Raw genomic sequence first — 23,618 nt, 5'->3', positions numbered from 1 at the left:
TACAAATCATCAAATACTTATGTCTCATACTCTTTTTGCTCTAACAGAGCTTCTAGATCAACATTTTTGGCAAGTGGTGAGAATAGGGTTGCCAGGTGTCTTTTAGCCGGACATGTTTGGCTTTTTAACGGTCGTGTCCGGCCAAAAATTGTCTTGTCCGGCCTGTCCGGCTTTTGTTAGGCTTTTTATGTGGTTGACGCGCCAGGCGAAAGTCGAGCTACAGAATAATATCAAGCGCACGCATTAGGATGTTGGGCAACCGATGATGATAGAATTCACTCGTAAGCTGTGACACTAATTGACGTTTCCGGCTTTTAGGGTAAAATGTCCGGCCAAATGAAGCACAGAGTCCGGCTTTTGTGTTTTAGGACCTAGCAACCATAGGTGAGAAGCCCACCACTACCAGCCGGTTTAAATAAATTCAAAAAACGGTAACTACTAGGTACATATTACTACTACATATAATACATACTATTGATTCAGGAGCAAAGTTGTATTTAAAGTTGCTTATCATGCCCCTTCAGCAAAAATGTTGGATTTTTTTCCATATCATTTAGCACGAGTGTAACTACTTACAGACTTACTTATCCTATTTTTTCGCATCTGATATTTTATGAGTGTTTTCAAGTGGGTACTTTATCTGCGTAATCGGTTTTACTAATAAATGCTGTATGTAGCGGTACTTACAGCATTCATTGAGTAAAATTCAGGTTGATAAACAATGAGTGTCTCTTTTTACAAAAACGTAACGCGCAATCGATCACTACGATTGACGTAAACCACTCCAAAAATTATTGTCTTTATTATTATTTACAGACAGAATATTTTAATGTTAGGTTTTAAACAGTTCAGCAGCTCAGTACATAATTTTCGGAAGGGATACTGCAAGATGAGCTGAATTCATATTACGTAGACGTCCTAAAGTATTAAAACAAACAAAAGCTTGAAGCATTGAAATCATTCTAATTGCTTTTAGCATAAAGGACATCTCGAAGAGACTGTATTCGTAATTAAATATCAACCAGACAAATTAATTCAAATTATTAGTCTAGAGAATTAACGCGGGAAGTTATCCAACACAATTGGGCACGAAACGAACAAAAAGCTGATACGGGACATATTACGAGTTGCGAAACTCAATAACAACTTGTGTAAAAGCCAACATTGCAACTAATTGATTTCGTAAACTTGTTTTATTTAATTGCTCCCAGCGGCCGCTGAGAAGTTTTTATTGAGAGTCGCGAATTTTCAATTATTAGCAACAAAGTAAATAAATCTATATAAAGTAAATATATTCCCAAAAATAAATAAATAAAGCCCAACTGTTATTTTACAAATATAAACCCAACAAGCTGGTGTTACAGTTTTTTTTGAAGACTCGGCTTAACTTCATTACTTAAAAAATATTTTATGTTTTATTGAACAGTTGTTGGTAAACCAATACATACTCGTAAATTAACTACAGTGACCCAAACCGCAGTTAGTCGATTTGTTGACTTCAGAATTTTCCCCAAAATCCAATGGTTTTATTTGATTTATTTATCAATATTATAAAATATAACGTTACCCAATACACAGTTACCATACACAGCATATACAATATTTGGTATCAAATAGGTACTTAATGTAAATCGTGTCAAAGCAAACAGTGAAGGGCCCTTTACATGTCTAGTGCCAATTAAATAATATGTTTGTCCTACGTTCTCAAATACACATAATTCCAAGTAAAATAATACTCTGAGCTCACAAAGGAGCCTTCCTGAATAATATTGTCGTAAAAACACTTAATTTTGTAAGTGATATCGAACGAAAGTCCTCTTACAAGCCCTTGGGAGTTTATTAGCGAAAACACTTCAGATCGTAGTCAAATCAAATAACGAAACTGTTGATTCAGCACTTAGATCAAATTACTTTACTAATTGAAAGCTCTGTTTTGTAATATCTTAACGAAATTAACGAGATGACAGTTAACAGGAAATTGTATTTGTGCATTTACTAAATTATCTCAGTAAAAGGGACAGTTATAATTCGCAACTTTGATGTGAAAATACAATTCATTACGACAAACATTTGTAGATGTTTGCCTTAGGAACATTTTCTTTAATTTAAAAGGCAGAATTGTTGGCCGAAAAATTTATCACAAATATTGTTTCTGGAAAAATTATGGCTCTTATTAGTTTTTGCTGATGTTGGATTTGATTTTGAAATGTAATATGGATTTATGTAATATAAAAGGGTAATGAATATTGTAGTAGTTAAATATGTTATTAATATACCTAAATAAACATTATCCCCATACTTAAACCATATTGAAATAAAATACATAGTACAGTCGGAAAAATAGCAAGGTCTTTCATAAAATATGAAAATAATGGATTGTCGTATTACTCAATTTCATNCCACAGGTCCCTCGCTTACTTAAAACGAATTTCGCCTAAATGTAAACAAAACACGTAGGTATGGTAATAAATTTGTCACGGTAATCTGACGGCATATGTATCGCAAAATACACATAATATTATCCTCTTCCAAACTGCTCCATCTTTTCGTATGATAATAATTTAGTAAAATTTCATGTTCCCTGGAAAAAAAATATCTGTGGCTTTATGAAATGGTTCACATAATTAATATCAAGTTTTAAGTATCCTGCACTATTAAAATAATCACAATCACAATATTGTTTTTCAATTTACTCTGTTTTTATTATTTTTGTACTTATATCCAACTAGCGACCCGCCCCTGCACTGCATTGAGACAATTTTGATGTTTTATACTTAAAAACCTACCTCTTGAATCACTCTATCTATTAAAAAAACCGCATCAAAATCCGTTGCGTAGTTTTAAAGATTTAAGCATACATAGGGACAGACAGACAGCGAAGCGACTTTTTACCCGACTACGGCAAAGCCAAAGGAGGGTTATGATTTTGACAGGCTATGTATGTATGTATGTTCATCTGTTCCCTCGTAACTTCTAAACTACTTATCAGAATTTGACAAATGACATATCATTAGAAGCGTCTTAATTGTCCGCTGGTATATAGGCTATATGGGGTTTCACAAAATCTAATGTGGCGCCCTCTAGCGGACAAAACATACAGAGTAAAAAAATAAAGTTAAGATAAATATGCCATGTTTGGTATCATTTGAAAGGGCTTTACTTGTACATTTTGAAAATATATACATTACTAGCATTTGCTCGTGACTTTACCTGTATTCATGGGCTGATTGCATATAATTCACATCTTTTCGTTCATTGCTTCTTTACTACTTATTAGCTCATCAATTTAACTTTTGTTAATATTATGCGCCACAAATACACTTTAACACCAAAATGGTACAAATAATAAATAAAAAGTAAAAAACTAAAACCCAACTACGACAAAAAACGACGCTAAAAAAGTATAAAACAAGATTTTCAGAATACTGAACTGAACAAAGTTGCTAATGTAGTTGCATAGTAATTTTCATGTTTTATACTATGTAGTGATAAGTTCCAGTAAAATTATAATCATGCTGCTTACAGTATTTTTGTTTGTGGAGCTAAGGGAAACCCCTTTTTTCTGATCATTGTGACTTTACTTTTACTTTCAAAACTATTTAAAAATACGGAATATCATTTTGCAGCTTTGACAATACGCCGATACAATCTCAACGACCATATTTGCTCAGCAGCAGAATAAAGTAACCAAACTCTTCAATCCGTTTTGTNACTAAAAATTGAAGGTTTTCGGATTTTTTTCTTTATGTGTGCTATAAAACGTTGCTTCATGCCAAATTTCAAGATTCTAGGTCGACTGGAAGTACCCTTTAGGTTTTGATTCCCTTGCGAGTACTTGCGAGTTTCAAAATATGCAGCTTAAATTGCTGTTTCTTTTGATTGCGTTGACATAGAAGTTTGATTTTGTTACAGCTTAAAGGTATTATAGACCTGAGTATTTGGTATGAATTTCAATATAATACCTCTACGCGTTTATGAGGAAATGGGTAGTAAGATTNAGTTCTTCGTTTCACTTATGTTATTGCACGTTACGACGCATTATCCAACAATATCGGAGAACATTTCCTCAGTACGACTGAAACGCGACTAACCTGGCGTCGCGGGCGATGTTCGTTTCTGGGCATATCGCGGAGACACGCGCCACGCCCCCGTTTCACATCTATTCCCTTCTATGATCTGAGGTTTTGTCTATTATTTAGTGGGGCCGCTGGCAATCCTCCAAATTGAATAACAAAGTGGCGATTAGGAGAGAATACCAGAAAAAGAAAAATGTCCCGCTTAAAGGATACTATTTTGAATACCCAAGAATACTTTATCTCAAGACGGTCTGTTTAAGGTTGTTATTTCATTTACTTTTATCTCTATCGTTATAATTCTGAGTGGAAAAATATTTTTATAACAAAAATATAACGAAGGTTTTGCTGAAATAACAACGTTAAATAAGTACAGATCATCTAGATATAAAGTACATACCTACTGATGAAGAAAAATAACACGTCGCATGTCACAAACATTTATTCAAAGTGAAAAAGTTTTCACAGTGCTGAAAAGTCAGCTAAAGCGCTAAAACTGTCGAGTAATGGGACATTTACCTTAATAAAGTGAAAATATAATCACGGCATTGATTTTATTGGACATCACGGAAAAATATTCATCGTAACTACTTAAAACAACTTAATAAATGTGTAAGTATGGTGAGAAAATAAGCAGTACCTACTAAGATAATAAAAAAAAACCAACACAAAACATATCGAGTCGGGGCCGGCGCAGTAAAAACAAAGTAAAGTTTAACCTCATTGGCAATTTCCTCTGAGGTCTTGAACATGCGCCGGAAAAAAAAACAAAGCCGACCGTTTGTTGAATTACTCCGCGAAGTACTGAGAAAACAATTATTACCCAGCTTAAGATAAATCAGAGGCTAAATTGAGCGAAATCAGATACTAAATTGAGCGCTGAATTTGTTTTGAAATCTATTTATAACATTGAAATAGAAGTTCTTAGCGGGATATTGATCTTCATGTTCATTGATCTTCAATTGGTTTAATTTTCTAAAATTTGTATTTAACTGAACATTAAAGAGTTATTACTATAGTGAAAGTGCATGAGTGTACACAAATAAAACTAAACGATGCAACATCATTTCAAAGTCGCTGAAAGTCTCCGTGAGATATTGGTAAAGTACCACATCCTTCCTGAAACTCAAGGAAAATCTATCATTAATTTTCTAATTATTAACTTCACACTGAAACTGAAAAAGAAACATTGAAAAAATACGATTTTTAAATCAGTGCGACGTCTGCTCTCCCATGCCCATTACCGCAAAGCTAACAAAATACTAAATTGTACCCGGCTTAAAGTTAATGCTTGCCTAATATTAATCTTTGTAGCTATTATATTATATACACCATTACTATGCGTGGAGTGCCTTTTTATGAACTATTTCAGCATAAAATCGCTAACCTCGTTTAGTTAAAGGTATTTGCGGTGCTCGAGAATATTGGTCTATGGGGTGTTGGTTGAGGGTTGAGTTTTGTTTGCCCGGGCACACAGTCGCGTGTGGGGCCGCGGCAGCCCCTCCAATTAAGAGCAGGCAAAGTGCACGTAAGCAGGCCGGGCGATATCATAACGTTTACACACGACTTTTAAACGAGACTGCTCGGGTTTATGAAGCTTTCCGCTTTAATTCTTTCCAACTTTGCACCGCCAAGTGACGTCACAAAACGAATAGAGGAAGCCGCGGCAGACATGTAAACACTTTGGAAAGGAGACGACGGTTTTTGCATTTTAATTTTATTATATTAATTATGTTGAGATGTTTATAAAATTAATAACTTGATGGCTCACAGCATAATTACACTCTAATCTAACTCTGAAAAGGTTTACTAAAGTATCTTTCACTCGCTAAGGTAACATTACAAATTGACACTAGGTGACTAGAGAATACTATTACAATATACCTAATAGTCATACGTCCGTATTTACAAACGATTCTTGCTTAAGAGAAACAGCAAATCGAACGCACAGAGTCAAATAAAGCTTTGTGATTGGTTCGTGTGTAACCCTGTGCGTCCACGCGCACTGTGAGTTCTCATAGTAATATGTTTGTGAATACGGGCGTTAGGTTCTTGTTTCAGACTGTTTCCTAAAGCGGTTTCGGAATGTATCGGAAAAATGTACCTTTCACTAACCCTTAACCATGACCAATCATAACACCGCCCTACATTTTAACATAATACATATACATCTTGGCATTCGGATTATGTGTAATTAACGGATAAATAAACGAGTCCATTAGCTTCTGAACAGTGGACCGTAATTAGACAGGATTCTGTTAGATTCGCAGAATGCCAGATTAGCAGTAATGAAGTCTTCTGGGAGTGCAGGAGGGGCAGTTATATGGGATAATGAGGTGTCCAGCGGCCCCCTCTTGTATATGTAAATTGAATTTTCTATCCCGAACGAGTCTTTAGTTTTTAACGGCATGTTACGTGATGTTTTCTTTGTACGGGTACTGACATTTGCTTTTGAGAGTAGATTTTGCATTCTTAATTACAGTTAAGCATTTCTTTTGTTTTCTTATTGCATTTGTTTTTACTTTAAGTAAATAATCTGAGCCGTAGTTGATGTTTTGTGAATCAATCTCATTATTTTATACTGTTTCTTTAATAGATTAAAAGTCATTTAAATTTAACTTACTATATTATTCTAATTTATGAAGTCCCGAAAGAAATAAAACTTCTATTCCTAAAACCAATCGAAATACAAACCGAGAAATAGAGAAAAGTGTGGTGATTTCAGAATATTTAAAGCATTCGACTTGGTTTTACATTCGTGCCTTTCGGCGAATAAAATCCACTGAACCCGAAAGACTTCCCAAAAATAAATACTGAGGGTAGGTAGTGACTTTCACAACTTTACATTCCAAACTTCAAACTTCAAACTGGCGTCAGTCATGCATACCTACGTAATTCAGCAAGAGTCAAGTTTTTACGTATAACTCATTCTTTACGTGTTTTGCCTGGAAATGCTTTGTGACGATCCAACTGCATGCCTTTCTGCTAATAAAAATGGATAGGTGTCGCCACACTGCTATAAAAGAGGACCACAATTATTTCCAGTGGGCAACCCTATCCCTCGGCGGTCACAGACGGGAAAGAACAGCCAACAAAGATAATAAAAACAAAAAGTTTTTTGGAATTTGGCTTGTGTCTGCATTGTCATAAAATAATTTGTGAATAGTATGATGTTTGAAAAATTTAATAATGAAGTTAAATTTACAGTTCACGCAATTCACGCATTAACGCAACGCCAATCACGCATTACAGATCGATTTATATGTCCTCCTTACAAAACCGCCGCTTTTCGTGGCAGCTTCAGGTACTTGGCAACAAAACGTTGGAACAACATTCCTCCACCAATACGTAACTGTGTCACAGTCAGAGCCTTCAAAGTCAAATTCAAGCTACATCTGCTATCTATCCAAAATAATATTTAAAGTATCTACCTACCTGCCTAAATGTATAAACTGCACATAACAACATTAAAAGTAAATGATATTACACTCAATACATATTATTATCTAATTTGTATTCTGTTGCTGTACCTAAATAAATAAATAAATAAATTATTCATATTATCTTTTCTCTCTCAAACTTATTTTAAATACCTTAACATATACCTATTCATATTTATTAAGTCATAAACCTTTATTGCATCATCTTAGATTATCATCATAATTATAAGGTGCTCAATAGCACAAATTTATGCACACTTACTTATTTTCTTCTATTTGTCAAATTTTGTAGTAAGTTGTAACGTTCGCTATGGGCCACGCACCCCTCTTTCATGGTTTCTGCAGAATACCAGTGGCCGTAACGTGCTCTTCAGTACGTTATGACCTCATACTGAGCAGAGACCAATATTTGTACTATGTATTTTGCTTTTTAAGTTGATTGTACTTATTGTTTAATTTTTTGGTACCAAATAAATGTTTTTTCTTTCTTTCAGAATGAAGATAGATCTTTACATTTCATTTTCACGATACAAGGGTAACTTGAACTTGGAATTCTTGGAACACAGCTCTCATAATATTTACTTACATGTTTAAGCCAAAGTTAGAAATCACATTTCTTTCTACTTCACCTCTCCATTCAGTTGCGGCCCGGAAATCTGATTGGTTATTCAAGCACATCTATGCTCTTCACTTTAGTGGAAATCGTGGCTAAAGCTGGCTGTTCTTTGCGGGCTGTATTAGAGAAAAAGAGTCGTACACAGCGGCCAAATAGCGATGAAAATTCCAATACCGTGTGTCGGTCGCTGATGTTGCGTGCCCAACATTTTCGGGTCACACGAACGACTGCAGAAAAAGTGGAGTGAAATCAAATATTCATGCCTTCACCTACAAACCTGAGCGAGAACATTATACAATTTTAGTCCCGAACTACGTAATTTCTCATATCAACTACCGAGTAAAAGCACGGGTCACTGTCACGGCCTGAATGAAAATTAAGTGGTTCATTTGAGCCCAACGTGCAATGTGTAGTAACTTAAGTAAGGTAATTTGTTTAACGGAGACAGACGCAAGGAACTGTATTATTTATTTGGTGTTTACATATTTCATTTGAATTAAAAAAAATACATAAAGCCGAACATTATAACCTTATCCTTTTTTGAAGTCGGTTAGAATGGTTTTCCGCACGTTTTGCGACATGTGCATTATGTTTATGGTGCATCTGAAAACCCTAAAAACTGAGACGTGTCAAATTATGAATCTAGACCCTTCCTAAACAGTACACGTGCCTAGAGCGCCTAAGAGTATTATAGTCGAATTACATTGCAGACCTTAGACTATCGAGCTCAGTACAAAACCATTCGGCGCTTTAGCGCTCTGACGCGCGCTAAGAACGCGTTCTATTTGGCATAGACGATCCTAGTCTGAGTTCAAAGCAGACCGCTAACCGAAATCGTTTCTTTGCATCTACAGAGCATAGCGATCCGTGGACGGCAAACAATCCGCGCAAAACGTCTTCAGCTATCTGAAAAATCCACGTAAAGAGAAAACATCGTATCGGACGTTCAAAAATTCTGCAGTACGTCATTTGTTTTTGTCCGCCTACACACGTCGTACCCCGAGTGTAGCACTAGCACTTATCTAATACCGTTTTCCTGAGATGCTGACTTCAGCACGCGTACCTACGGATCGGGCCGCATGCGGGCTACCTGCATTTCATGTTCATTATTTCATAATGTTTTTCCTATTTCTCGGTCTACACGTAGGGGAGACTGGGGCTGGTCCTAACAAATTTTGATTTGAGCGTAATATTTTCTAAACTGCTTTAGCAAGAAACATGTTTTTTTGGTACGTGATGTCAAATTTAATGAGCTTTACGTAAAGTACAACAAAATGTATATAATAATTACCATATCTGAGAAAAATCGAGTTTTGCCAAACAAGTCACTTGTTAGATCTTACCCCCGGTTTGGGGTTGGTTTTAACATCGCTGGGGAAAGTTTTAACAGCGGGGGTAAGAAATAATTTATAGTTGGGAATGGGATTTTGGCTAAGATAAACAACAAAATAATAATCAATGTTTATTAGAAACACTAATAAAATTAAATGCGGTTCCTTACCGTTCATAAAATAAACAGAAAACTTAAATTTTATTAGTTAAATAAACTGACTCACTCAATCAGCATTACTCAAATCAAAGAACAAAAAATAATCTTTGATCATCAAATGATCATTAAAATTCGGCTCCTTGCCGTTTAAACATGTGTAATAAACTTAAAACTTACTAAATCTATCTTTATCAAATAAAATAACAAAAAAAATACTCCTCTAATAAATCAACATACAACTTTGGTTATAAAAGTCAGTCTTACTCAATGTTCGGGGCAAATATTAACGCGTTAGAACCTACCCCGTGCATTTTGTTAAAACCAACCCCACGACCTCATTTTGCACAAAATTATTGTTTTTCTTTTACCGGTTATATTTTCGATTAAAACTTTGAAATTAATGAAAAATACAATAAATTCGGATTTATGCAATACCAAAGCCAATTTTCTACGATACATATTTAAAGAGTAATGCAAAAAATTAAACACGTAAAAAAGTTCATTTTCCTGTGAAATTGGAGGCGTCTGACGCAACCTGCTCCCGTGACGCTTGGCCGGCAACTGACAGGTCGAGACACGTTCGCGCTTATTCGTAGGCACAAAATGCGTTGGAATTAGCGTGGTAAGTCAAATAGGTTCTATGTAATTACGCTGTTAGTATTTACCCCTGTTAAAACCAGCCCCAGTCTCCCCTACGCGGATAAAATAAAAAATCAAAATCAAAAACATTTTATTCAGTTTAAACCAAAAATATTTTGGCACTTATGAACGTCAAAACAAAAAAAGATAGCCCTTACGGGCACTTCACATGTCTCCTTATCTTTTGGGTCCTACTAGCGCTTCGAACAAACATAATTATGAAAAACACATACCTGGGAAAAAACATGTCTGAAAATCCGCATCACAGGAACAAATCACTTAAAGTGATCGGTGTTCCCTGTTCAACAGTGTAGAACATGAGACCGCCAAATAACTGAACCGTGTCTATCATTAAGTAGTCCCATTACAATTTGACGTGCCACTGCCAGCCAATTCAAGCTGCTAGTTACATAAACACAATATTCGCGCCGTAATTACGTTACCTTCGTATCGCTGGCATAGCGCGAGCAAGCAAATTGGATAGCGACCACAATGCGACAGCAAGGATACAAAACGAGTTTGATGGTAGCGGCTTTTCATCTAACCATTAAGAACTTTTGATATTGAAAAGAGAAATACTTTAAACAAAACTTTTTTATTTGTTTCAGAGTCTCATGCCTGTTTTCACCGTCAAACCCTTATTTTTAAGTGATCCCTACAGTAACACATAAATGAATTTTGTTTTCATAGACACTTAAAAATTAGGGATTGATGGTAAAAACGGACGTCAAAGTTCTATAATGAGCGTAATTATACATATTGACTATTGTTGTGAACGAAATGTGTACTGTATTAATTGTGCGTTTTAACACAGGTTTTAATAAAAGATAAGAGAGATTCGAGATCGAACAGAAATATAATCACGAGCTTAAGTTTTCTAAGCAATGTGAGAATTTGGTTTTTACAAATCTATAGGCCGAAAGAGGTTCGTTCGCAAAAACTATCGTTCGTTCGTTCGTTTCAGCCAAATGACGTCCACTGCTGGACAAAGGCCTCCCCCAAGGTTTTCCACAATGAACGGTCCTGCGCTGCCCGCATCCAGGCTCCTCCCGCAACCTTTACCAGATCGTCGGTCCACTTAGTCGCAACTACTATAATAATATAATATCCTTGGGTTTTGATATGTTAATGTACCTAGTTGGGTTTTGATATCATATTCGCTAGATCTATTCCCGGAAAAGCAGGTAGACAGGTGAAGGTTCTATACATAACCTTATTCCGATTAAGGTTTCTTTAGACCTGAAAATCTAAAGGTCATGGATGAATCAATTAATCCTTGTAAGCGAAAACATAACATTGTGTGACTTGCCAAGATTGTACCTATTAAGTGTGAAGGTATAGGCGTATTTGAAAATTATCAATCTATCTATACATATAAATAAAAATTAATTGATGTTCGTTAATCTGATTAAAACTCGAGAACTGCTAGGCCGATTGAGCTGATTTTGGTTTTAAAATGTTTATCGTAGTCTAGAGTAGGGCTAAACGGTGAGCAAATACGCGCGCGATATTGTTTTTCTGTGACAGACAAAATTTCACGCGGGCGAAGCCGCGGGCGGAAAGCTAGTTTGAAATAATTTAAGGCGATTAGAGTCCTCAATCCGCGCCAAATGGGCATTTTGTAAAGCCTACTCCTCTTTTACCACTGGATAGAAATAGTTGAAAAAAATATATGTTATACAACAGTTCAAGGACTACATTTGTGACGTTTGAATTTTCGCTACGTCTCTTTGTTTTGGATTAAAAAAATAAATACGGGACATCGATTTTTTGCTTAAATTCCCTACTCCTCCAAAACGGCTATGTTAATTTAAAAGATTTTTGCACGAATAGATTAGGAATTATTTAATCTTTAAATGACACGTTGCGTTTTTTAATCGAACATTACTTTCATTCATAAATTTTACTTTTAATAAATTCCGAACGTTTTGCTGTTGAGGGGGCCTTCGCGGGGTGCGGGCGGCAGTCGGCCGCTGGCCTTCAGACGGGGAGGTTGTGCCACTCGCTGCAAACTGACATTAGCGATCAAAATGATTTTTTTCTTTGGCTGAGTTGCACCACCTGACGTGACCTAACTTTGACCGTAGCTTTGGCGATAACCGGTGTTTTTTGTATGGAGTTAGACAGACTTTTGACGCTTGTCAAAGTTGAAGTAAGATGGTGCAACCCAGCTTTTGTTCGACAAAAGATTTTATGTCAAGAATTGTTCATAGAGTACGTGCAGTCAGACGATACAATTGAATTATGACGCGCTCAGACGCTATTTTCTACATGAATAGAATCTATTAGTGTAAAAAAAACTATAATTGACTCCAAAACAACTGCACTAGATAAATACAAGTAGAAAAACTATTACGTTATTTATTTACTAGGCCTTTGCAATCAGTATCCAAATTAGGAGCTAGTCAGAATCTGTAACTTAATCGATTTACGTGAAGAAAACAATTTATATTTTTCATACTTATTAGAATTAGATTTTCAATATGTTTCTTCGCGAAAATACCACAATTAAAAATAACACCTGTAACGCCCCTGGGTCTGCAGGTGTCTATGGGCGACGGTAATCATTTACCAACAGGTGATCCGTTTGCTCGTTTGCTTCCTGTCACATTAAAAAAAATTAAGATAAAGTGGTACTGAATTGTTCTATAGAGCTTATTAAAAATTTGGATACTGATTACAAATTAGCCATTTTCGGAGTCGGTGGCAGCCTACCTTTTGGTGATTCGTTTTGGAGTTGGTTTTAATTTTTAGTGAAATTAATCTATTTCATGCCTTTAGTAGACTATAGGTACTCAGTAGACCTTGTTGTTGCCACTGAAGGTGCATAAGTACTCTACATTATACCGGTATAGGTGCATTGATACCATATTTTTCATGTTAAGTGCAAATAAACTTCCCTAAATTACCAAACCAATAACTTTACAATTACTTGTTTAATTGACATATAAAAATATCCTGTGTCCAATATTTTTTGATAATTTAAAATTGACGGACCAAAAGTCTTTTTTTAAGAAACTAGCCTATTCCTATGGCCACATTCCACNGCCTTAAAGAGAGAACAATATAAGTTTTTCACAATATTTCTAAACCTTATTAAAGTTTTACATTCTTCAGCCACACGATTTCCATCTCAACCACGTTTCATATGTCTTGTATCAAATCTTCCATAAATGTTTCCTCGAATCGAAATTTTGGATTTTCGCAATGCGCACATTTGGATGGATGTAACGCAAACAGGATCAAGAAAGTTTCATTGTGGTTAATCCAGGAAATGGCAAATGCGAAGAATATAACGGTGTCAAACTCGTTCGGAGGGTAGCGCTCAGACTACTCGGTACTGATAGAGGCCGGCAGATCTATTCTCATAAATAAAACACTGAATACTCAACTTTTGCATTAAATGCCTTAATTTAAATACAATTCATCACTTAGCACAAAAGCGCGCGGAGTCGTCCGACGCGCGTCCCTCTATGCTAACTTTTCACTATGACAGCAGCTCATTTGCTATAACGATACCGTTATTTTAACGTTTTGGAATTTTCACAATTAACAGTACAGTCGCGGAATGAAAAGGTTCGTCACCTTAGTGTCGGTTTTCGCTTGCACTAGGTACTGTAAGAGTCAAACCTGCCAACATAACCGTGCAAGAAACAGTGCTGCTAACATTTAAATAAATATGACGTTTGCTAACGAATAAGGTTTTGCTTGTTTATTTTTCTATCCCATCAGTGCAATGCAATGATGACATTGACCAATTGACAATAGTTTTTTTTATTTAATAGAAATAATAATGGCAGGTTGAACCAACAAGAAGGTTTTAGTTTATCAATCATATTAATCTTCTGGACAAGATAAATCGTAAACAACTTTGATCTGAATAATTTTGAACTTTACTGACGAACAGTTAAAGATTATTTTCTCTAACTCGAGATTATTCTGTAACATAGTTTCAAAAGGTAATATGTGCTCGCGATTAGTTGAAGGAATCAATTTGAAAACTGACGAACCTTTTCATTCCGTGACTGTACATAGAGCCAGCTTTCTTTGTTTCTTGTTCTTTTTTTGTTTTTGGCAATGCTCGTTGAAGCTTGTTTATACTAAAACTTTTTAAATATGTTAGTCAAAATATACTAGTCACTAGAGATTGACCACGCGCCTGCTTAGATACGACTATTTATCTGCATACATAATTATTATTGAACATCCTGACAGCTCATATAAAATTGAGAACGGTGTTGCTAACTTAATATTGACTACTTTGGGTGTCTCAAACAATATGCTTACTTTGACTAGTTACATTTTTATGAAATATTGAATATCAGATCATTTTGGCTATCTTAGACGCTTCGATCTATCTGCCGCTGACTGTACATCAGACTACACATTTTTATTGAAAAGTATCACATAATCCACTCGTTAAGATATCGTAGTAAAGTTTATAAATCTCAATGTGCTGTCAACAACTTATTTATTCAGAAATCACACAATTCGGTGACTATCTAGCTAAGTTATCTGTGCGTAGAGCCAAATATGTTTTTATGTTTTGATTCAGAGATAAAATCGGTTTTCCATGTTACCTAAATTTCTATTGGTGTTGTGTTGGTGTTGTGTTGTGTTTGGGCGATGCCATACGTATTTTTACAGGTGCGAAAACAATGTATTTGGTTTTATAAAAAATGCTGAAGCATTAGGTACATTGTTTTAAGCTTTCATAACTATTATATTAATCTGTGGTATTGGTCACTATCATTAGAATAATTACGGGATTGCTACCATGTACCCTATTTATATGCTGAAGCATATTTTGAAATAATACAAATATTAATAATTACAGTCTTAAAATGTCTTGTTACAGTTTCACTGGTTATGTCCAATTTATAGATACTCGTAGTACCCTATTTATTATTGTACTCGTATTTTTGTGTCCATTTATCATTCACTAGCAGTCACATAATCGTGATGGAACCATTTATGATGAGCGGAAAATCGCATTCCCTGCTGAACATAATGATATATTAAATAGTAATGACTTATCATTGCTGATTTATAGCCTTTACTTATATTGTTGGACTTGTATTTGTTTGTTGCTGCAACTTAAGTAGGTATTTATAAGTTTGTATTACGACACTATATCATTGTTGTTAGAAACAAACGAAAAAGACCAATAGCTCTACCATATTCAAACACAATAAGTGCGTTTTCTTTATTGCAAGTAACAACGCAGATCCGATTTCAAAAGCCCATTTTCAAAAGCTGAATCAATACATTGCTGTATTAAACGTATTCCAAAAAGACTGTACCGATTGTATAGAAATAAATCTCTACACCAAAGAGTTTAGATTCAAACATTTTTGCGGCACTTATCTAGAAATATGAAGTGCTATAAACGCCGCCATAAGTTAACGTTTAGAGTCGAAACTGTCACATGCAGCGCGACTCTGAATACCAGGCTGCGGCCTCATGGACCCCGATCCCAATAAATTACTATTGTTATACTTCAACGACCTAAGCTTTGCATTTTAAGTGAAAAGAACATGAAAGTATCGGAACTGAACACTGAAATAGCTGAAATGTTTTCAAACTTTAAAACCATACACATGGGTTATTACATACCTACTTACCCCTTAATTTTTCTTCCTTCATGAGATTATATTTGCACTTCTAATTCAAAACTGTAACAAGTCAAAATGCTTAGATGAGTTACATTGCTATTTTCACTTTCTAGCGTCAATGTTCTAGCTGTTCTGTAAATCAAGGTAACCATGATACCCCAATATAACTGTCTTAGCTAAAAATCTAGATGTGCATTATGTTTAATTCATAAGCAAATAGACAACTGAAAATATTTACTTACCAGCGAAACAGGTAAAAAATGTTTCAAGGTTTTAGGTAAACTAAACAACAAGCTGAAAAACTAGGTACCTTTCACAAGCCAATTTAATCTATTATATGTAATGACGCGACAATCAGAGACTCCATGTCAATACCGAACAAAAATTGGAAGTCAAACCAATGTTACCGAGAGAAATTCGCATTTGTAAGTTAAACCTGAACAAAACAAGCAGACGATCCGTACAAACCGGAAAAAGTTACCTTGTTTATTCTATTGACAAACCGCATTGTGCTATCCCGCATCGCTGTCGCACGCTTGTCGCGCAGTTGTCGCGCGGTTGTCGCGCGTCCGGTATCCGCGTCGCCGCCTCCGTGCGGCTTTTGCTTCGTAACAAAGTTACGGAAAAATCTGTTCGAAGCGTCGTTTATTTCTATCTATTTTCGAATTTTGCAGGCAACATTCCGGTTCCAGTCTGCTTGCACAGTGGTTTAGATAGTTTTATATGGGGAATTATAAAACGAGCGACTAAAAAAAAACTTTGCGACTGATGATGGCATACTGTTTTAATACCTTGAGCGGTATGAATTTGAGTAAGCGAAAAATTTACCAAACTAACGACGAATATTGATCAATAATAAAATCCAGAACGAGCTTACAAAATGTGGGTTTTGATTATTACATTTCAGACATAAAAATACTATCCGGCCGACTAAATTACTAAGTGATCGACTAGAAATACAGAGAGGGCAACTTTAATAAATGAAGATACATTAGATTTTTCTAATTGAGGTTTTACTGAACGAACTACAAAAAAGTTAATTCTAAGCAAAGTTTTGTGAGCTGCTTTATTAATGATTATTTGTTACTGATATTATATTTGAGGTCTCATGTTTTTTTATTTTGATACGCTTTATTAATGAAAACTACAGATTGTTACAGCGCGCGAATTCGAATGTGGGCGGGGCGACTGTCCCGAATTTTTAACAAAATATGTATGCAAACACGTTTTGGGTCTAGCAATTCGGCTCAAACTAACAACACCGCCACTGGAAGCAAAACTGATACCTATTGGACAAGAAAACGAGGCCGGCCCGCGAAGTCCAAGCCAGCACTTATCATACAGTGACGATGAGTAGGTAGAGCTCCTCAATCCTCATAGGTACCAATCAATGAACCTTATTAATAAGATTACTTTTTTTTCGGTTGACAGAAGCGACTTATTCTATTTTGTTTTTTTTTAGTTGATTCGATTTAAGAAAATACAAATTTATTTCATTTTTCGTAATACATTGTTTCATTTGATTACCTACCCTTAAATTTTAATGATTTATTTTTTTCGCTACTAGAATAGTGTTCCGTCAAATATTTAATTCATAAGATCATTTTTTATTTAAATGTGGGCTCATAATACGCTGCTCATAATAGTGTTTTTCAAAGTAGTTTTTGCATTCGAAAGACTTCATTAAAGTTAAAAATACCGCTCAGTATAAAAAAAGCATTTGCCAAATATTGAAAAAAATGCAGGACCTAACGTTGACACTCAATCAAATATTAGGTCGCTCAAATATTATGAAGCTTCTCATTTTGTATTTTAAGGAACCCAATTTTTTTTTGTAAGTTGCTGTTCTTTTGATTTTTCGTCACTCGCACTCAGTCGCTCACTTAGTAATTCTTTAGCCCACATTAATTATTTTTGACACTTACAACATAAATTTACAGTCACTCGTTTAAATACTACCCGTTTTATATGGGTATGTTTATAAGTGTGATGACCTTTTCCATAACATAACTGTTATTATTCTATCGCAGATAGTTATACATGCATCTTGTATAGAAAACAAATTCATATCCACATATTCAGATTTTTTTATCAGTAAGTAGGGTTGTAGACCCCTTCAGTACACTTCTACAAGTCCCAAATAATTATAACTTACTCATAATAATATAACTAAACCTAAGACCTAAATATATTTTATCTAAGTCCATAGCAAGAAGAAACTTTAAGAGCCTCATAGGCGTTTAACATATCTGATTCACACTTTTAAACGAAAAATAAATGACTAATCATGTCAAAAATGCCTATAACATTCTTCAGCGTGGACAAAACTGAGGGTGTCCACTAGCCTACGAAATTAGTTGGGTAGTTTTATAAATACATTCAAGTTATAGAGTCAACGGTTAGTACATCCGGCGTGGCGCCGCGCCGGCGAGCCACCGGGTTTTTACTTCTAACCAAGTTAAACTGAAATCCATTAGAATCCACTCGATGTAACAGGGCAAATATTTTTATTTGAACTGTTTTTGCAGTCCCTCTAATGAAATCACTAGGGTTCTTGGTACAGCAGTTTCACTGGTCATCATCAAGTTATTTAGTCTTACTGCAGGAACATGACCCCGACCAATTTACCGAAGGCAAATTGAGAATTTGGCTCTTCCCATACTAGCTAGAGGAGCTGGAAAGGCATAATTAAACATTCACGTACTTTAACAGTTAATCTTGACTTCAATTTTACTAAAAGCGTATAACGCTAAATTTTTCCCCCAGTGGGTACTTAAACTCATAGGCGTATAATATCTACCTACCATTATGTAACAAATGCACCTTGAAAATAATAACCTTTGAACCTGAACTTTGTAACGTTTACGTAAACAACTCTGTAATTTATAGCTCACCACAACTCGGTTATAGCATAGCCTATTTGTTACTTCATCAGCAAAATCTTTGTGTCTTAAAAGTTTTTTGTCATCTGTGCTTTATGCCAACAGTTCTGCGACTTCTTTAGTTTCTATTCTGCCAAGAAAATACTTTAACAGTTCTTGGCATTAACTTTGTTAGGACGTAAAAAAGCCAAAAAGATAAGGGGGCATACTCACTGTCGAGCTCCGGCGAACCGCGACGGCCCGCGAACCGTAACTATTCGGGAGAACTTATCGCGTTTTACCCTTTTTTGGACCCATGGAGGGGGTAAAGTGACTTTTATTTTTGTTAGCGACCCTTTCAAATAGATCATCAAGTTGATTATAGAGTATGGCTTTTAAAAAGTCATATAAATACCTACATGTTCATAGATACCAATTGCTTTTGATTAAAACTTTAGCTTACCATGATGAAAATTAAGCAGTAAAACCAAACCAAGATAAAATTTACCTTGGCCCCTTTACCAAAGCTAAATGCTTAGTACCTACCTAAGCATTGAAATATTTCGAATCCCATGTTGAATAAATATTGAATTATTTAATCACGTCCGGTGCGAATAATATGTGTGTAATATAATATCCTAGTGTGTGTACACATTATCAGATGTCGTCAACAGTAACCTTCGGGTGTAAATTAGACTTTAAACTGTATGTTTATAAACAATTTTCAATTGTACCTATTTCAAATTATTATTTTGCTAGCTAATCCCAAAAACAAACTATAGCACATCGCTTATATTTTGTTTTCTATTACTTACAGTCACATAGCATAGGCAGTGGGCGGGGCACATAGCTCGTAGAGCTAATCACTGATGGCCGCTGGGGCAGAAAAGTTCTCGAGTGGCGACCACGAGCCGGAAGACGTAGTGTGGGCAGGCCTCCCACTAGGACCGACGATCTGATGAAGGTCGCGGGAGGTGCCTGGATGCAGGCAGCGCAAGACCGGTCTTTGTATAAAACATTGGGGGAGGCCTTTGTCCAGCAGTGGACGTCTTTCGAACGAACTTACAGAGTCAAAAATTAAGTTAGTTAAGTACGACTATGTTTTTTTGTTGCCCGTTAGTAGTTAGGCAGTTGTTTGTTGGCATACTCGCATGTCTACAACAATGTGTTGATGACCTTTCACATTAACCTTATATGAAACTGAATAATTAAACAAGAGAAGGTAGGTGTATAATTTTCAACAATGGAGTAAAAATATTGTAATCGATATAATTGTTATGTTTTGTGTGAATAATGTAATAATATTGCCATGAACAGTTTGGAAATTTAAAAATCTATGCTAGTTTTAGAGGCTAATAAATTCGAATTTTTTATCGTGAGCATCTGGCATTTAAGAAAAAAATCTAGCCCCCCTTCGATGATGGATTCACTGCCTTAATTGGTAAATTAATTTTAGTTACCTACTTAGGATGCTATAGTTACCTGAGGCGATAGATATTTTATTCATCACTGTTATTTTATTTATTTTGTTGTTATCGACAGCTGAAAATTGGCGAGGACAACGAGTATCTCGATAATAGTTAAAATTGTTTTTTTATAGACCATGCTAATTGGACAGCATAAAATAATAAATTCCTGTGATTTCCAACAATATTCCTTCGTAACGGGAAGGTTTCTATCGGGTGGAAAGTTCCCAATTAAGGTCAGTGAAACCATTGAAATTCCCCAAAAAGCTGACGGTGTTGCATGGTTCGTGGAATTGAGGAATTTCCATTGGGAATTCGCAATGGAAATTCCTTCAAAAAAGCTCCTGGCTCCTGGAAATCACTCCTGGAAAAATGTATAGAGACCAACCACCACATTCGTTATTATTTATTAAGAGTAATAAATGTAATCAAAAGTAAATGTGTTGTTTGATTACAAATAGGAGAAAAGCTATACATAAAATGTTATTTTCGATCTCCACAGGTTCAAACCAAGAGCTACTTTAGAAAATGAAACATCTGAGTGAAGTACAGCACAAAGCCAGGAGTAGCGCTTCTCAAACAGCGAGCGTAACGCTTAAACAGCGAGCGTAACGCTCAAAGCGAGCGCGGAATGTCCGGAACTCTCGATTTGCATAAATAAAAGCGCACTCCGCAAACCCTTTTCGGTACCGGTCCATAACACGGGTAAAGTAAAATCATGATTAATGTATGTAGTTAGACAAAACACCGAAATATGACCAGCTATACAACAAAGCTTTGGGGGTCCGTATGTGTATGATCCTATAAACCACCCTTAGTAAAAAATGTTTCTCATGAAGGGTTTTGACTTGCAAACCGACACAATTGTCCAATTCCTAATAAGAAGATATTATTTTCACTTTTTCTGTTGCAATCAAACATAGGTACTTGTGTTTCATTGCCATTTACTTGACAAAAGAAAACTTTATACAAGGTGTCCCAAAATTCAACGTTAAGCGGGCATAGATAGCTCTAGACAGTTTTGAGAAATATATTGGTCACAGGTCACACGATGTTCATAATTTATAATTATGTTTGGAGATACGGATCACTTCCAAATCATGCTCTTTCTTGACTCCCTTTTTTATTTTGTAAATGTGTGTTTGGAGTCGAATTAATAACAGCCTATTGCAATTATACTTAAGTACACTAATGACCCTAACTAATGAATTAATAAACCTGTTCTAACAACCTTTTCAACGGCTCAATGGTTTAGTAGTCCAAATGCTTTAAACGTGAAGGTTCAATTCTAACTACATACTAGCTACTTAGGTACTTACTTATGTTCCGTACAATGATAACGATAAAAAGATTCAGCGGTGAAATGAAACTCAATTCATGAAAATTAGTGTTTTCAGCAAATAAAGTTTGATATTAACCAGACTTTTCCTTTTATTGCATAACAGCAACTTTTACAACTACCTAAGTAGAGTGTTTAACAAGAAATACCTTTAACTGGCAATAACAGAAAAATAAGAGATGTTTCATTCAACAAAACCAAACATACCGCACACCAAAACATCTTTATTCCAAACGCCGAACGCTGCGCGCGACATGAAAATTAGGCAAAATCCATTACCATAGAGGGAGATATATTTGCCGGCTGCAAAAAGGCATTTTCAAGAGAATATGCTAATCTTGTTAATTAGTGGTGTCGGCTGCCCTTCCTGTGTGAGAAAAATGCGCGGCTGCTGACTTATGGCTCGCATTTATTCCGCCAGCTTCCGACAGTGGCCCGCCTATTTTCCAGCTTCTAAATCTGCGTAGATTCGAGGGACTCTAGTGCTTCCTGTGAAGTGGATTTATCGTCAAAGTAGTGCCTCTACCTGTTTACGCCAATTTATTCTGTGCTTACGCTGCTACTGTACTTAATTACAATTAACTATGACCTGTTATAGGCCTAAGATGCGCGCCGCAATAAGCGTTTATCACTTTTATCGATTTTACGCGATAAGCCAATACATTTGTCGTCAAACATTATCGATAAGATTTTAGCACAGCACGCATGCTAGCCCGGATGGTGTACTCATGCAGAGCGAGTAAAAACGCGTCATCCGGACCAGCTCTAAAACCATATCGATATGATCGAACTAGCGTTTCTCGATTCTCGAATCGACAGACCAATGACCACTTTTGAGCTACGTATTCTTGAAATAAATACATTGTACATTAGACAAACCAACATTACCGACGAAAATTCAAATATCTTACTTAAGTTTTAACTCTTCTGATATTAGAATCTTCATAACACTATTTCTCAAGTTTATTTTCTATAGCTTGGTTTTTGTTGACCTGGAGAATGAAAATGTCTTATTATGCAATACACTTCCTGTTAAGTGTCTTTGTATTAATGTCACCTGTACAAAACAATCAAAAAAATATCATCAGTCGATAACAAAACGTAAAGTGAATGCAAATTAATGCTAAGTATATTTCAAAAACAAATAAGACTGTTTACAATGAAAATATGACATTGAACTTTTTGAACAGGTAGGTATACCTAATTATAGGCAATAGAAGTAGAATATAAGTAAAAAGATACACACAAGATAATGATCTAAGAGTAAGGTATACTTTCTGCGTCGTCTTCTATTTACTCAATATTCTGTCACTCTTTATTTATTCAGGCTAAATAATAATAATGACACACTATATAAAATTAAACCTCTAGATACCGACTAAAAATATTTGTAAATAAAACTAAAGTGGCACTAGAGCGTACTTAAATACACGTAGTAGTAAAAACTTGATTAAGTTACACTATCCCGTAAATCAGGAGCGACGTTACCTAATTAGTTTTAAGCCGGCACTGCAAAATTATAACGGGCACAATGCATCAACGTGCAATAGTGAAATCGGGTGGGATGAGCAAAGATGTTAAATATCCTAGATACGCAGCCAGCACTCAAAACATGGGCCGAAAAACGTGGTTAAAAGCCCGTTTGAGCACTCTTTTGGTTGCGTTTATTTCATCCAAATGACGTCCACTGCTGGACAAAGGCCTTCGTGCCCAAGAATTTTCACAGCCACTGGATCCTACGCTGCCCACATCCAGGCGCTTCCCGTGCAAACAGATCGTCGGTCCACCTAGTCACTAGTGTCGAGTGCTCTATAAAAAACAAGCAAGATATAACTACTTTTACAACTCTAAAAACGGTGCCGAATGCCAAAATGCTCCGTGAAAAAATGCAAAATATACTTTTACAAAAAACGAATATATATTTATGTCGGATTATGAAAAATATTTTGTTTGTATTTGATAACGATATTCTTTATTTCGTTTAACAGTAACGGTATTTTCTGTTTTGGAGTTGTCTGTGTTGTATCTGTCAGTGGTGCGTTCGATCGATCGAGGCGTTCACTTGCCATCGAGACAGCGC

This window comes from Ostrinia furnacalis, unplaced genomic scaffold, assembly GCF_004193835.3.
Source record: "Ostrinia furnacalis isolate ACB-3 unplaced genomic scaffold, ASM419383v2 OfSCF7311, whole genome shotgun sequence".
Lineage (NCBI taxonomy): Eukaryota > Metazoa > Arthropoda > Insecta > Lepidoptera > Crambidae > Ostrinia > Ostrinia furnacalis.
The sequence above is the reverse complement of the archived record's forward strand: the minus strand, read 5'-3'. Positions refer to the sequence as shown.